Below are 13,661 nucleotides of genomic sequence, written 5' to 3' on the forward strand. Positions count from 1 at the left end.
AAATACTTTCCATAAGCCAGGCAGTCCTGCTTCCTGGAATGAGAATTTTACATTCAGCATTGTCCTCAGGAGAAAAGAATACCTTTTGTCAATCTGAAAAAGGAGAGTCCTTATTTAGAAATTGTTTTGCTTCACACAAATTTAAGAGCTGTGTGATACAAGTGCAAATATAGGAACATATGCAGGTCATTCAGTTGATCAACCCTATTCCACACAACCTTTAATTCAGTGTTCAAACAGGAATCAAAAGTCTGCATTGCTCCCTGGAAAGATCCGTTTAAAGTAGAAATTACATTTGTGATAATGAGGGACAATTATTTTGAAGGAGTTCAAAAATTGCTGAGGTAATGAAAACTCAAGTGGAAGATCAGAGAGTTAAAACAGCAAGATTAGTACTAAAATGGCTGATGATTATGCTTTGGTTCGTAAACCAAAATTGAGCTTCCAAAGTCAATTTCAATACATAGGGGATAGAATTTGGGGAATACAGAAAGCCTCTCTTAGTGAGGGAAAGATCGATACCAGTGAAGATAATGAAGATAACTTACCACAGGATAAAATGGAAACACATGAAGGGGAAAGAAAAGTTAAAAGCTCCGATGTTTTTCCTGCAATAAAGTAGGCCATATGAAGTCACAGTGTTGGTGTTGCTGGGAGAACATAAATGACGAGCAGGTGGTCATTTAGAGGCTATGAAACTCAAGCTAAAAAAGACAAAAACATTTTTACTGGCTTGGACTGCGTAACAATGTAATTGAATTTTATCAGATATATCATTCATGTTAAGTAATTGGAAAACTACAGGCAGTAATAAAATCCGCACCTTTAATAATTACTCCAGCATTTTTGAAAACTTTAAAAAGACTCTTAATTGATTGCGTAGGACCCCTGACTCAATCAATATGTAGGAATCAGTATTTGTTAACAATCATAGATGTGTCTACGAGAGGTGCAGAGGCCATTTCTTTAAAAATAATACAGGTTAAAGTATTGTAGCAGAGCTGCTCAATTTTTTGACGAGATAGGGACTACCTACAGAGTTAGCACCAGATCAAGCGTCAACATTTATATCAAAGTTATTCAGGGAACGTATGAATAGCTCAGGAATAAAACAAATCAAATAAACTGCCGACCATCCAGAATCGCAGGGAGCACGAGAAAGTTGGAATCAGACGTTAACGACCATGTTAAGGGTGCTTTAAGAAGAGTATCCAGATGACGGCGATGAAGGGATTCTGTTTGTCCTTTTTGTCATTAGAGTTGCAATAAATAGATCGATCAAATTCAGTCCATTTGGATGAGGTTTTTGGGCATGAGGTGAGATAGTCACTAAAATTGGTGAAGGAAAAATTGCTGAGACAAAATTAGGAGACCACATCTCTGGACTATGTGTCAAATTTTTGGGAATTGGTAAATAGAGTTTGGGAATGTACAACACTGATGTTTAAAAATATCAGATTATGAGATGAAACAGGAAGCAGAAAAAAATCAAAAACTCACAATTTTACTATCAGAGATAGGGTGAAAATATTGCTTCCAATGAACCTTAAAAGCAACGTTTCATTGACTTTATCGAGTCGAAAGGAGATTGAGTGAGGTGAACTGTTTGACAAGGTCTCCAGGCAGAATGTAGTCTCACTGAGTGTGTCATGTTAATATGCTCAAAATATATTTTGGCAGGAAAGTAAAAAAGGAGGCTAAGTTGATGCGTACAGCACATAATGAAGAATACAGTTCAGAGGATTCGCAAGTGGACATTCCTCAGATTAATGTTCAATGTGGATATTGTCAAAATTGGATTAAATTATTGCATTACCTTCCAGTAGAAAATCAAAATGACCAGAAACAGTCAGTAGTATCGCATGGGGAAATATATGTGAATAAACGGGGAAGTAATAATCGAATTATGCATGATTTAGGAAAATGCTGAAGTGCTGTTCCACTTAAGCAACGTCCTTGTAGACTTAATAGTTTAATGATAAAAACAACACAACATAAGGTGGAAGTCCAACAGATGCATTTGGAGGCACTAGCTTTTGGAGCACTGCTCCTTCAACAGGTGGTTACAGGGCCACATAACGGCCCTCTGAAGTTGGCACACTTGTTAACAAAAGAGATTGAACACATGCTCCAGGACAACATAATCAAATTGAGTTGTAGTCACCGGAGCTCACCAATGATAATGGTTTCAAAACCAGATGGTACACAACGTTTATGTCAGTACAGATACAAAATCTGATTCACAGCTGATTCCACATTTGGAAGACTGTATTGAGAATTGGAACACACATATATTTGCTCGCATGTACCTTACCTCAAAGAGCAGAAACAATTTTGGGTTTTGAAATTCCGAATAGGCTATTTAATTTAGAGTTATGTTATTTGTTATGAAAATTACACCAGCCACATTTCAAAGTAGGAACCAATAAAGTCATTTCAATATTACCCAGTTGTTTGGTATGTATGGATGACCTGATAATTTTTAGGCATACATAGAGAAAAATTTAGAGTGACTGAGTCAGAGAGATGTGATGCACAGAAACAGACCGTTCATTCCAACTCATCCATGCCGATCAGTTATCCGAAACTAATCTCGTCCCATTTGCAAGCAACGGTCAAATATCCATTTAATACTTTGTCTATTTATCCTGTTATCAAAGTGCATGTGTACTGTACCTTTAGGAAATTGGAAGAGCCAGTAAGGACTTCCTAACCCAGTACAAATTGTTCTGAACGAGGTAACAATGTCACACTAGGTCAAAACTAATTTTACAGCTGTTTTACTGTGGGAAAACAGTTCAAATTTGCCCAAGCAGTTTAAATTATGCTCCAATATGCTAGAATCCAATAAAATTTGAAGTTATTACTTTGATAAAATGAAAACCAATGGAACGATCTGATGTTTTATAAGTAACATATAAAATCTCCCTAAACTCCTACATCGGATAAGAAGAACCCATCAGTCTACTAAAGATCATCTTTTCTCCTTCACAATTTACGGATGGAAAAAATAGGAGTGTCTTTTGCTCTAAAAACGTTCTTCGGCCTAACTTACTACTTGTATTTTACATTTTTAAAATTTCAAGAACAGAATGATTTCAATAAATCATGTAATCAAGAAAAAAAGCTCACTACTTCTACCTACTACCGTAAACATAAGTAAGGTTACATGTTAAAACTATGACTTATTGTTTGTTTGCTGTGAGTCTCCCAAACAGTTTCCTCCATGGTCAGCTGTGAATTTCACTGTTTGTTAATTTTTCCTAGATGCACTCCGATGTCCAGAGATCTATGAACTCAAGCAGAAAAGGCTGTAGCTGTGCAGATTCACTTCTTTGTTAGTCGCAGTTTTGCAGAATTAAGCAAATTGTTCGTACGACTTCAGGAGAGAGGCTGGGTGATAAACCTGCTAAGAGTGAATTCGGCAAAGACAAAGTCATGTACGTGGGTCATGTTATCGGTCCTCACGGAATGTGAAACACTGATTATTGCGGAGATTCCCATACCCTGTTAAAAAAGGGATTGCCTGTATTGAGGGGGTTATTTTGGAAATTCATTCCGAAATTTAAAAGTGTGGCTGCTCCACTCACTGAATTATTGAAGAAATGCAGGAAAGTTCATTGAACGACATGCTGTCAGAAAGCATTTGACAGTCTGCAAGCTGTGTTACTCACTGCTGCTGTATTAGCCACACCTAATTATGCAAAGTATTTCAAGGTGACTATAGGTGTGAGTGATGTGAGTGCAAGTGATGTACTCTTACAAGACGAAAACTAAACGATAGACAGAACTATTAGATGTTTCTCCAGGAAATTGAAAATTCATCAACAGAAATGTATAGCAATTGATAAGGAAACTTTGAAATTGGTATTGCCATTTATGTATTGGTGTGGCCAGTAATGTTCTTTATTCGAGTGTGTGGTGCTGGAAAAACACAGCAGATCAGACAGCATTCGAGCAGCAGGGTAATCAAAGTTTTGATCATAAGCCCTTTATCAGAAATGAGGCTTGTAGGTTGATTGGCTGAGAGATAAATGGGCGGGGAGTGGAGCTGTGGGTAACATAGCTGAGAGTGCGATAGGTAGATGAAGGTGGAGTTGAAGGAGATAGGTAGGAGAGAAGGATCAGCAGACAGATGGGAAGGAAGATGAACATCTAGGACAGGTCAAGTAGTTGGTGCCAAGTTGGCGATTGGATCTGGGATAAGATGGGGGGAGCGGAACTAAGGAAAAATGAGGCAACTGCATTAATGCCATGTGGTGGAGGGTTCCAAGATGAAAGGTGAGGCGTTCTTCCTCCGGGCGTCGGTTGAATAGAGATTGGCGTTGGAACAGACCCAGGACCTGCATGACCTTGGAACAGTGAGAAGGGGAGTTAAAGTGTTTGGCCACGGGCGGAGGGGCTGATTCGTGCATTCATCCTGGAGATATTCTCTGAGCCATAACCCAACGTTCCAACTCGGCACCGCCCTCGTGGCAGGAGCAAACAGACTGAAATAAACTGTATTAGTGAATGTGTGCATGATTATTGTCAATGTGATGTATATATGCTTTAGTGGATTAACAAATTAAGACTAAAGAGTATCAAATGAAGTCAACTTTATACTTTGCTGTTTCTTCTTTTAAGGAAGGAGGGTGATGCTGTTGTCATTTTAATGAAGTGATTTTGTCGTTTTTTTTAAGAAAGGTCTTAAAGACACAGATTTCGAGGGAGGAACCTAGTTTAGCAGTGGCATGTGAGTGGTCAGTTCTCCTCGTTCAGTTTTTTTCTCATGTTGGTTTAGCTCTGGCAGTCACATATTGCTAGAGACCAGGAAGCTTGCAAACTTCAGAAAATGGTTCCTAACTGACTTTGTCTCTGAAATCTCTCTGGATGATGTTCTCTCCTGCCTCGAAGAATCTGTGTTTGAATTTGCCTTTTTGCCAAGGAATGTGTTTATGGGATGTGACATGATTGGAACAATGCAGCAGTAATGTCGCTGTATCGCATCAGCTAAGTTTATCAATGGTAAAGTTGTTCTAAATTCTTTTTTGTTTGTTCTGCTTGCATGAAACCAAGTGGCTTGACCAGCTTCATCCCTCCTGGAATATCAGCCTCACATCTGACTTTAAACTAAGAAAACGTTAGTGTCTAGACTGCGTTCTTGAACTATAACACGTTTGAGATTATAAATACCTCCTTATTTTCACCTAAAATTTGTGAGGCCCAGACTATAAATTGTGCAGCCTACTTCTGACACTTGGAAAAGGGGAAACATGATCTTAGCAGCTACCTGTCAAATAATGTACGTAACATTTCCATCTGAATAAGATCACCGCTCTTTCACAAAAACTCCCGTGGGTATAAGCCCAACTCTCACCATTCCCACAGATGATGAACACATAATCCCACAAATCAAACAAGTAAACTGGCTCTGGAACTCGCCATGGACAATTTTCCACTCACATCTCCAGATTGTTCTATTTTCTCTCTCTCTGTGTATTGTGTGTGTATATATATATATATACACACACACACACACACACACACACACACACACACACACACACACACACACACACACACACACACACACACACACACACACATACATAATACACACACACAATATGCTTTCTCATCAACAGCTTATTGTTTTTTTCCAGATTTCGTACTCTGCAAATTTGGAAAGCAACTTGGTAATGAAATTGTTGGAAGTTAGAATGATTCTGGTCATTCCCCCCACTTTTTCCAGCCATTCTTCCCTCAATGCTCGCAGTGTCTTCTATTTAGACTCTTAAATGTGCTGCTTCATTGTGATAGGAAAGGTGTTAGATTGAAACAAGTTAACTGGAGCTCTGTGTTCAGTGACTGTAATTAATGCAAATCTCCATGGATTCTAATATTATCGCTGGAGAGTTTCTCTCTTCTATTAATACCAGAGTCCTTTCAATGAGCTTGCCTATAGCATCTGTAGAATCATCATCTCGACACTCATAGGGATCAACAGCTCCACAGAAAGAGAGAGAAGAGATCAGAGTCTGAGAACATTAGACTGGAATGTTACAGCAATGGATCATAGTTTTATAGCATTAAACTGGCATGTAATGACAATGGGAAGGAGTTTATCCCTTGGTCTTTCCTGGCTTTCTCAGGAGTGGCCATCCTTGTCAATACCGATAATGTGTGTACTTTGGGTGATCCAAGCTGGGTACTATCCCATCCTCGCTATCGTTGGTGTCCCTGGTAAGTGTCTCTATCATACCTTTTACTGTATTAGGCCTGTTGCACAGACTTACTGTTCTTTTTTTAAATTCTAAAAGGATAGAAATATGTGTCATATTTTCCATTCGTTAGCTTTAACTCTTATCAAACAATTTTAAAGCGAAAAACAAAGATCAGCAAGGCAGCCTACATGTAGAACCGCAGGAGATGGGGGAGACTTAATTGAAAATTTTGCATTAATATTTACTGTGAAGAAGGACATAGAAGATTATAGAATGTGGGAAGTAGATGGTGAATTTTTTTTTAAAAAACGTTCATATTACAGAGGAGGAGGTGATGAATGTATTAAATGCTTTTAGGTGGATAAATTCCCAGGACCTGACCCTGTAACTCTATAGGTAGTTCGGCAACTGGTTGCTGGGTCACTTGCTGAGATATTTGTACCATCCTTCGTCACAAGTAGGGGCCAGGAGACTGGATGTTGGCTAACATGATGCCACTGTTTCAGAAAGATGGTAAGGAAAAACCAGAGAAGAATTGACCAGTGATCCAGTCATCAATGGTGGTAAAGTTGTTGGAGGGAATCCTGAGGGACAGGATTTACATGTATTTGGAAAGACAATGACTGATTTTGCTTAAACAACATGGCTTTGTGTGTGCAAAATAATGTATCACGAACTTGTTTGAGTTTTTTTTGAAGAAGTGATGAAGGGGATTGATGAGGGCAGAGCGGTACGTGTGATCGATATGAATTTCACTAAGGATTTGATAAGGTTCCTGGTGCTAGACTGATTAGCAAGGTTATACCACATGGAATGCAGGGAGAACAAGCCGTTTGGCTACAGAATTGGCTCAAAGGTAGAACACAGAGTGTGGTGGTGGTGGAGGCTTGCCATTAAAACTGGAGGCTTGTGACCAGTGGTGTCCCACGATGATCAGTGTTGTTTCCATAACTTTTCGTCATTTATATGGATGGTTTGGAATTATAATTATCTGCAGATGACACCAAAATTGGAGGTCTTGTGGACAGCAAAGATCACTATCTCCGAATAAAATGTCCCGAGGACTGGCAAATGGAGTTTAATTCAGATAAATGTGAGGAGCGGCATTTTGGAAAGGCAAATCATAGCAGGATTTCTACAGTCAATGGAAATGTCTTGGGGGTGTGTCACTGAACATGGACCTTGGAGTGCACGTTCATAGTTCCTTGCAATTGAAGTCGCAGGTAAATAGAAAAGTGAAGAAGACTTTTGTAATGCTTTGTTTTATTGGGCATACCATTGAGTTGGTAATTGGGAGGTCAATTGGGGCTTTACAGGAATGGTTAGGCCATATTTGGTATATTGTTTGCTGTTCTGGTCTCCCTCTTATCGGAAGGATGTTTTGAAAGTTGAAACAGTTCAGAAAAGATTGACAATAATGTTGCCAGGTTTGGAGAATTTGAGCTATAAGGAGAGGTTGAATAGACTGGAACTGTTTTTCCTGGAACTCCGGAGGCTGCTGGGTGACTTTGTAGAGGTTTATAAAATCACGAGGAACATGGATAGTGTTAATAGAAAAGGTATTTTTCCCTGGAGTGGGCATGTCTCGAACTAGTGGACATTTGTTTAGGGTGAGAGGGGAAAGACTTAAGAGAGATGTAAGATTCAACTTATTCATGCAGAGGGTGGTACGAATATGGAATGAACTGCCAAAAGAAATAGTGGTGCCTCTTACAAGTACAACATTAAAAAAGCATCTTGATGGATTTTTGACTAGGAAGGGTGAAGAGGGATTTAGGCCAAGTAATGTTAAATAGTGATTGGTTGCCACAGCGGACGCTGATGGGACCTCAGCTATTCAAAACACATATTCATGATTTGGATGAAGGAGACAAAATGTATCATCTCAAATGCAAATGCAACCAAGTTGGCTGGGTGAACAGTGACGAAGATGCAGAGATTCTTCAGCATAATCTGGGTGAGTCGAGCAAATCGATGGCACATGCAGTATAATTTGAATAAATGCGAGGTTATTCACTATGACAGCAAACTAAGAAAGTATATTACTGTCTGAATGGCTGTAAATTGGGAGATGGGATTTCTCAGCGGGGCCTTGGTGTCCTGCCTAACCAGTCTCTGAAATTTGTCATGCAGGTGCAGTAGGCGGTAAAGAAAGCAAAAGGTATGTTGGCCTTCATTGTGGGAGATTTCGAGTATAGGAGCACGGATGTGTTGTTGCAGGTTTCCAGGGCATTGATGAGGCCGCACCTAGAATTCTGTGTGCAGTTTTCGTCTCCACTTCTGAGGAACGATTTTGCTGCTCTTGAGGGGATAACAGTGAAGGTTTACCAGCTGATTCCGGGTTTGGCAGGACTGATGTATGAGCAGTGTTTGACTAGGGTAGGGATTGTTTTCACTGGAGTTCAGACGAATGAGATGCGGGGATCTCAGATTGACTAATAGAATACTAACAGAACTAGACAGGGTAGGTGCAGGGAGGATATTCCCGATTGTGAGTGTGTCCAGACCTGTCAGTGTCCAAGGATTTAGGGTGGGCAATTAACATCAGAAATGAAGAGTCATTCCTTCACCCAACGAGTGGGGAGCCTCTGGGAATCATTATCACCGGAAGTAGCTGGTGTCAAAACATTGAACGTTGTGAAGAGGTGGGTTGTTATTGCACTTCGGGCAATGGGATCGAAGGGTATGGGGAGAAAGCAGCATTAGGTCTACTGAGGTGAATGATCAGCATTGTTGCGATAAATGATGGGACCGGATCGAAGGGCCGAATGGCCTCCTCCTATCGTCTGTATTTCTACGTTTTCTATGTTTCAATCTTACATCCATAGGCACCACTGGTGTTGGTGTTCAAGATGCTGACCATCAGAAAATGGTACAATATACACTGTCATTCATTTCTCTGGAGAGACGGACTGTTCCAATATTCAGATTGTTGAGAGTACTGGAACATCTGACACTGTCTCCAAAGAAAGGCAAATGAACAGAAGGTATCAAAGACAGCGAACAAAACTACTGCCATCACCAATAAGTGGTCATGCTGTGTATTTGTGGAAAGTAACGTACTTATCTCTGTGGAAAGTAATTGGAGAGGTTTCCTCAGTTGTGCTTGAGCTGCAGCATAGATTTACTTAGGATACCCAATGTGACTGACAAACTGAGCAAACATTTTAGAATGGGGAAAGCCACGTAAAGAAGTAGGAGGCTGATGTTGTCTAGGGCAGGGAGTTGAGGCAGTTTGGATATGACCAATATATCCTGAGTTTTCCAGGAACACTTCCCCCAAAAAATGGGAAAGCAGGAGCACAGAGTGAGGCAAGTCTTGTTCAAAGAAGAGGTTGTGTCACAGCTGTGTCACCCAATCCCTTTCAACAAATTATTTAGTCTTACACCAGGTGAAGACTGGGCTCACATTAACCATGAAGGTCACAGTTTTATTGAGTGCCTATGATCCAGAATTTCCCAGGCAGGAGTAGATGTAAATTACATCATCTCCCAAAATGCTATCCATCGATGCATCCATTATTCCAGGCGAGGTGTACACATTGTTTCTGATTTCCGGGTGGATGACAGAAAATAATCTCAGAAGTATCAGTAAACCGAATAACTTGTATTGAGTTGAATATGTCTATGTAGCAATTGTTTATTGTTCTTCGCAGGTTATCTTGTAATTGATTGTTTCTTGGTCTGCTGAAGGCTATTTGGTGTACATAGAACCAAAATGACATTCAGAGGGAATTCGAGAGTTTCAACACACAAACTCTGAATGAACAGTATGTTTCCAAGGCAGGATGAGCAAATGACTTGCGGAGAAACGTGTCAATGTGGTGTTCCCACCTACCTGCTGCTCTTGTCCCTCGGGGTGGATTTGTTTGACGGTTTTGAATGTGCTGGCTAAAGAAATGTAATGATTTACTCTGAGGCAAATTGCAGATTCCATGACAAGTAATGACAAGGAATTGCATGAAATTAATAGGTGAGGAATAGGGAGCAAGAGGAGCTGAATACCTGGCTAAAGGGAAGATGCAGGATAGAGGTTTTGGATTCCTGGATAATTGGGTCTCTTTCTGGGGAATATGGAACATCACCAAACAGGATGCTCTTCACCTGAACCAGACGGGTACCAATAGCCTTGAGTGAGGGAGAATTTGCTAATACTCTCTGGAACAGTTTAAGCTAATTTCGCAGGGGTACAGGAACCAAAATTGTAGTTCCAACATACACGAGGTTGAGAACAGTGAGATAAGAAAAATGGTTTCAACGTCGCCAGAGGGCACCACCAAGCAAGAAGTTGATTTACTGTGTGTCTACGTTAATGCAATGAGCATGCGGAATGACTTGGGTGAACTTGCAGCATGGGTTAGAAGGTGGGAGTTCGATGTTGTGGCCATTGCAGAGACATTGTGGAGCAGTGATAGGAAAGGTTATTGCTGGTTTCTGGATTTAGATGTTTCAGTAAGAAGAGGGAAGACTGTAAGAGATGGGGGCGGTGGGGAAGATGGTGTAACATTGTTAATCAAGGACACTATTATAGTGGCAGAAAGGACGTCTGAGTGTTCGTCTGCTGAGGTAGTAAGAGCTGATGTTAGAAACAGGGAAAGAGAGGTAACCCTGTTGGGAGTTTTCTATAGGCCTCCGAATAGTTCCAGAGATGTAGTGGAAAAGATAGCAAAAATGATTCTCGATACGAGCGAGAGTGATAGTGTAATTGTTATGGGGGACTTTAATTTTCCAAATATTGTCTGGGAACATTATCGTGCAAGTGCTTTAGATGTGTAAGTTTTTGTCCAATGTGTACACGATATGTAGACAGACTAAAAAGGAGCGATGCCACATTGAATTTGATACTGGGTAATGAATTGGACACGATTTTAGATTTGGAGGTAAGTGAGCAAATTGGTGATAGCGACCACAATTTGATTATGTTTACTTTAGCGATGGAAAGGGATAGGTATATACGGCAGGGCAAGAGTAGTAGCTGGGAGAAAGCTTAAATAGGATGCAATGCGGCAAAATTTAGAATGTATAGGATGGGGAAGGAAACTGCAGGGATTGTGCACAATTGGAATGTGGAGCTTATTCAAGGAATAGCTACTGTGTGTCCTTTAAGAGTATATGCCTGTCAGACAGGAAGGAAGTGGTCAAGCGAGGGAGCCGTGGTTTATTAAAGATGTTGAATATCTTGTCAAGAGGAAGAATAAGTCTGATGTTATGGTGAGGCATGAAGGGCTCAGTTAGAGCACGTAAGAGCTACGAATTAGCTAGGAAAGATCTAAAGAAAGATATGAAACGAGCCAGAAGAGGACATGTGAAGCCGTTGGAAGATAGCATCAAGGAAAATCTTAAGGATGTTTCTAGGGATTTCAAGAATAAAATAATGACTAGAGTAAGATTAGGGCCAAACAAAGATAGTAGTGGGAAGCTGTGCATTGAGGCAGACGAGATGGGAATGCGCAAAATAAATATTTTACGTCATTATTCACTCTGAAAAAGATGATGTTGTCGAGCAGTATACTAAGATACACGCCACTAGAGTGGATGGGACTGAGGTTCAAATGGAAGAGGTGTGAGAAATTCTGGAAATCGTCAAAATAAATAAGTCCCCTGGGCCCTATGGGTTTATCCTACAATTCTCTGGAAAGCCAGGAAGGAGATTGCAGACTGTTTGGATTTGATCTTTATGTCGTTATACTCTACAGGAATCGTGCTAGAAGTCTGGAGGATAGCAAATGCTGTTCTCTTGTTCCAGAAGGGGAGTGAAGACAACCCTGGGAATGATAGACCAGTGAGCCTTGCTTTATTTGTGGATAAAGCATTGGAAAAGGTTATAAGTTATAGGATTTAACATCATCTAGAAAGGAATAAGTTGATAGGGCTAGTAAACATGGTTTTGTGAAGGGTAGGTCGTGATTCACAAACCCGATGGAATTATTTGACAAGGTGGCCAAACAGCTGGATGAGGGTAAAGTGGTTGATGTGGTGTATGTGGATTTCAGTAAAGCATTTGATAAGGTTCCCCACGGTAGCCTATTTCACAAAATACGGAGGCATGGGTTTGAGGGTTGTTTAGTGGTTTTTATCAGAAGTTGGCTAGTTGACAGAAGACAGACGGTGATAGTTGATGGGAAATGTTCATCCAGGGGTTCGGTTACCACTGGGGTACTTCAAGGATTTATTTTGGTCCATTGTTCTTTGTCATTTAAAAAAAAATGAGCTGTATGAAGGTGTAGGAAGATTGGTTAGTAAATTTGCAGATAGTACTAAGGTCAGTATAGTTGTCGATCGAGCCGAAGGATATTGTAGGTTGCAGAGGGACTTAGATAAAATGCAGAGCTGTGCTGAGAGATGGAAAAAAGAATTTAATGTGGAATAGTGTGAGGTAATTCACTTTGGATGGAGTAACACGAATGCAGAGAACTGGGTTAATGGTAAGATTCTTTGCAAGGCAGATGATTAGAGAGATCTCAGTGTCCATGTACGTAGGTCCCTGAAAGCTCCAACCTACCTTGATAGGGTTATTAAGAAGGCATACGATGTGTTAGCCTTTATTAGTAGAGAGATTGAATTTCGGAGCCATCAGGTCATGCCACAACTGTATATATATCTGGTGTGGCTGCACGCGTCACCACATTATATAAAGGATGTGGAAGTTTCGGAAAGGGTTCAGAGCAGATTTACTTAGATGATTCTCAATATGGAGGGAAGGTCTTATGTGTAAAGGCTGAGGGACTTGAGGCTATTTTCGATAGAGAGAAGAAGGCTGAGAGGTGATTTAACTGAAGCATATAAGGTAATCAGACGGTTGGAAATGGTGGACAGTTTTTTTTTCCATGGATGATGATCGCGAGCACGAGGGTAAATCATTTTACATTAAGGCAGGTAGATATAGGACAGATGTTCGAGATTATTTCGGTACTCAGAGCGTTGTAGGGGTGTAGAATGACCTGCCTGCAGCAAGAGTAGACATGCGAACTTTTAGGACATTAAAATGACCTTTTGATAGACATAAGGATGAAAATGCAATAGTGTAGGTTAGATGGTGTTTTTGTAAGTTGGCTCTGTAGGTCGGCACGTCATCGAGGGCCAAAGCGCCTCTACTGTGCTGTAATGTTCTAGGTAATATTGATGAAAAGGAGGTCATGCGGAAAGTAATTGTACAAGAATATGAATAGATACTAGAAGCTGATGAGGGCTATTTGGCCCCTCGATTGATGACATTCAACAACATCGTGATTGACTCCTTTCTGATTTCTATCCAACATTCTCCTCTACCCTCAAAACTCTTGATTCCCCTCGTAACAAGAATATGAAAACATGCACGCCCACCCTTAAAATATGCAAATAATTAATTTCCATCACATTTTTATGTTTTGAAAAACGTAATGATAGGTCAGATGAAGAAGATGAAGCAAACGTATGAGACAAATATTTGCGATATCGTCCATTAGAAGAAAGAAA

This window comes from Hemiscyllium ocellatum, unplaced genomic scaffold, assembly GCF_020745735.1.
Source record: "Hemiscyllium ocellatum isolate sHemOce1 unplaced genomic scaffold, sHemOce1.pat.X.cur. R23, whole genome shotgun sequence".
NCBI classification, from domain to species: domain Eukaryota; kingdom Metazoa; phylum Chordata; class Chondrichthyes; order Orectolobiformes; family Hemiscylliidae; genus Hemiscyllium; species Hemiscyllium ocellatum.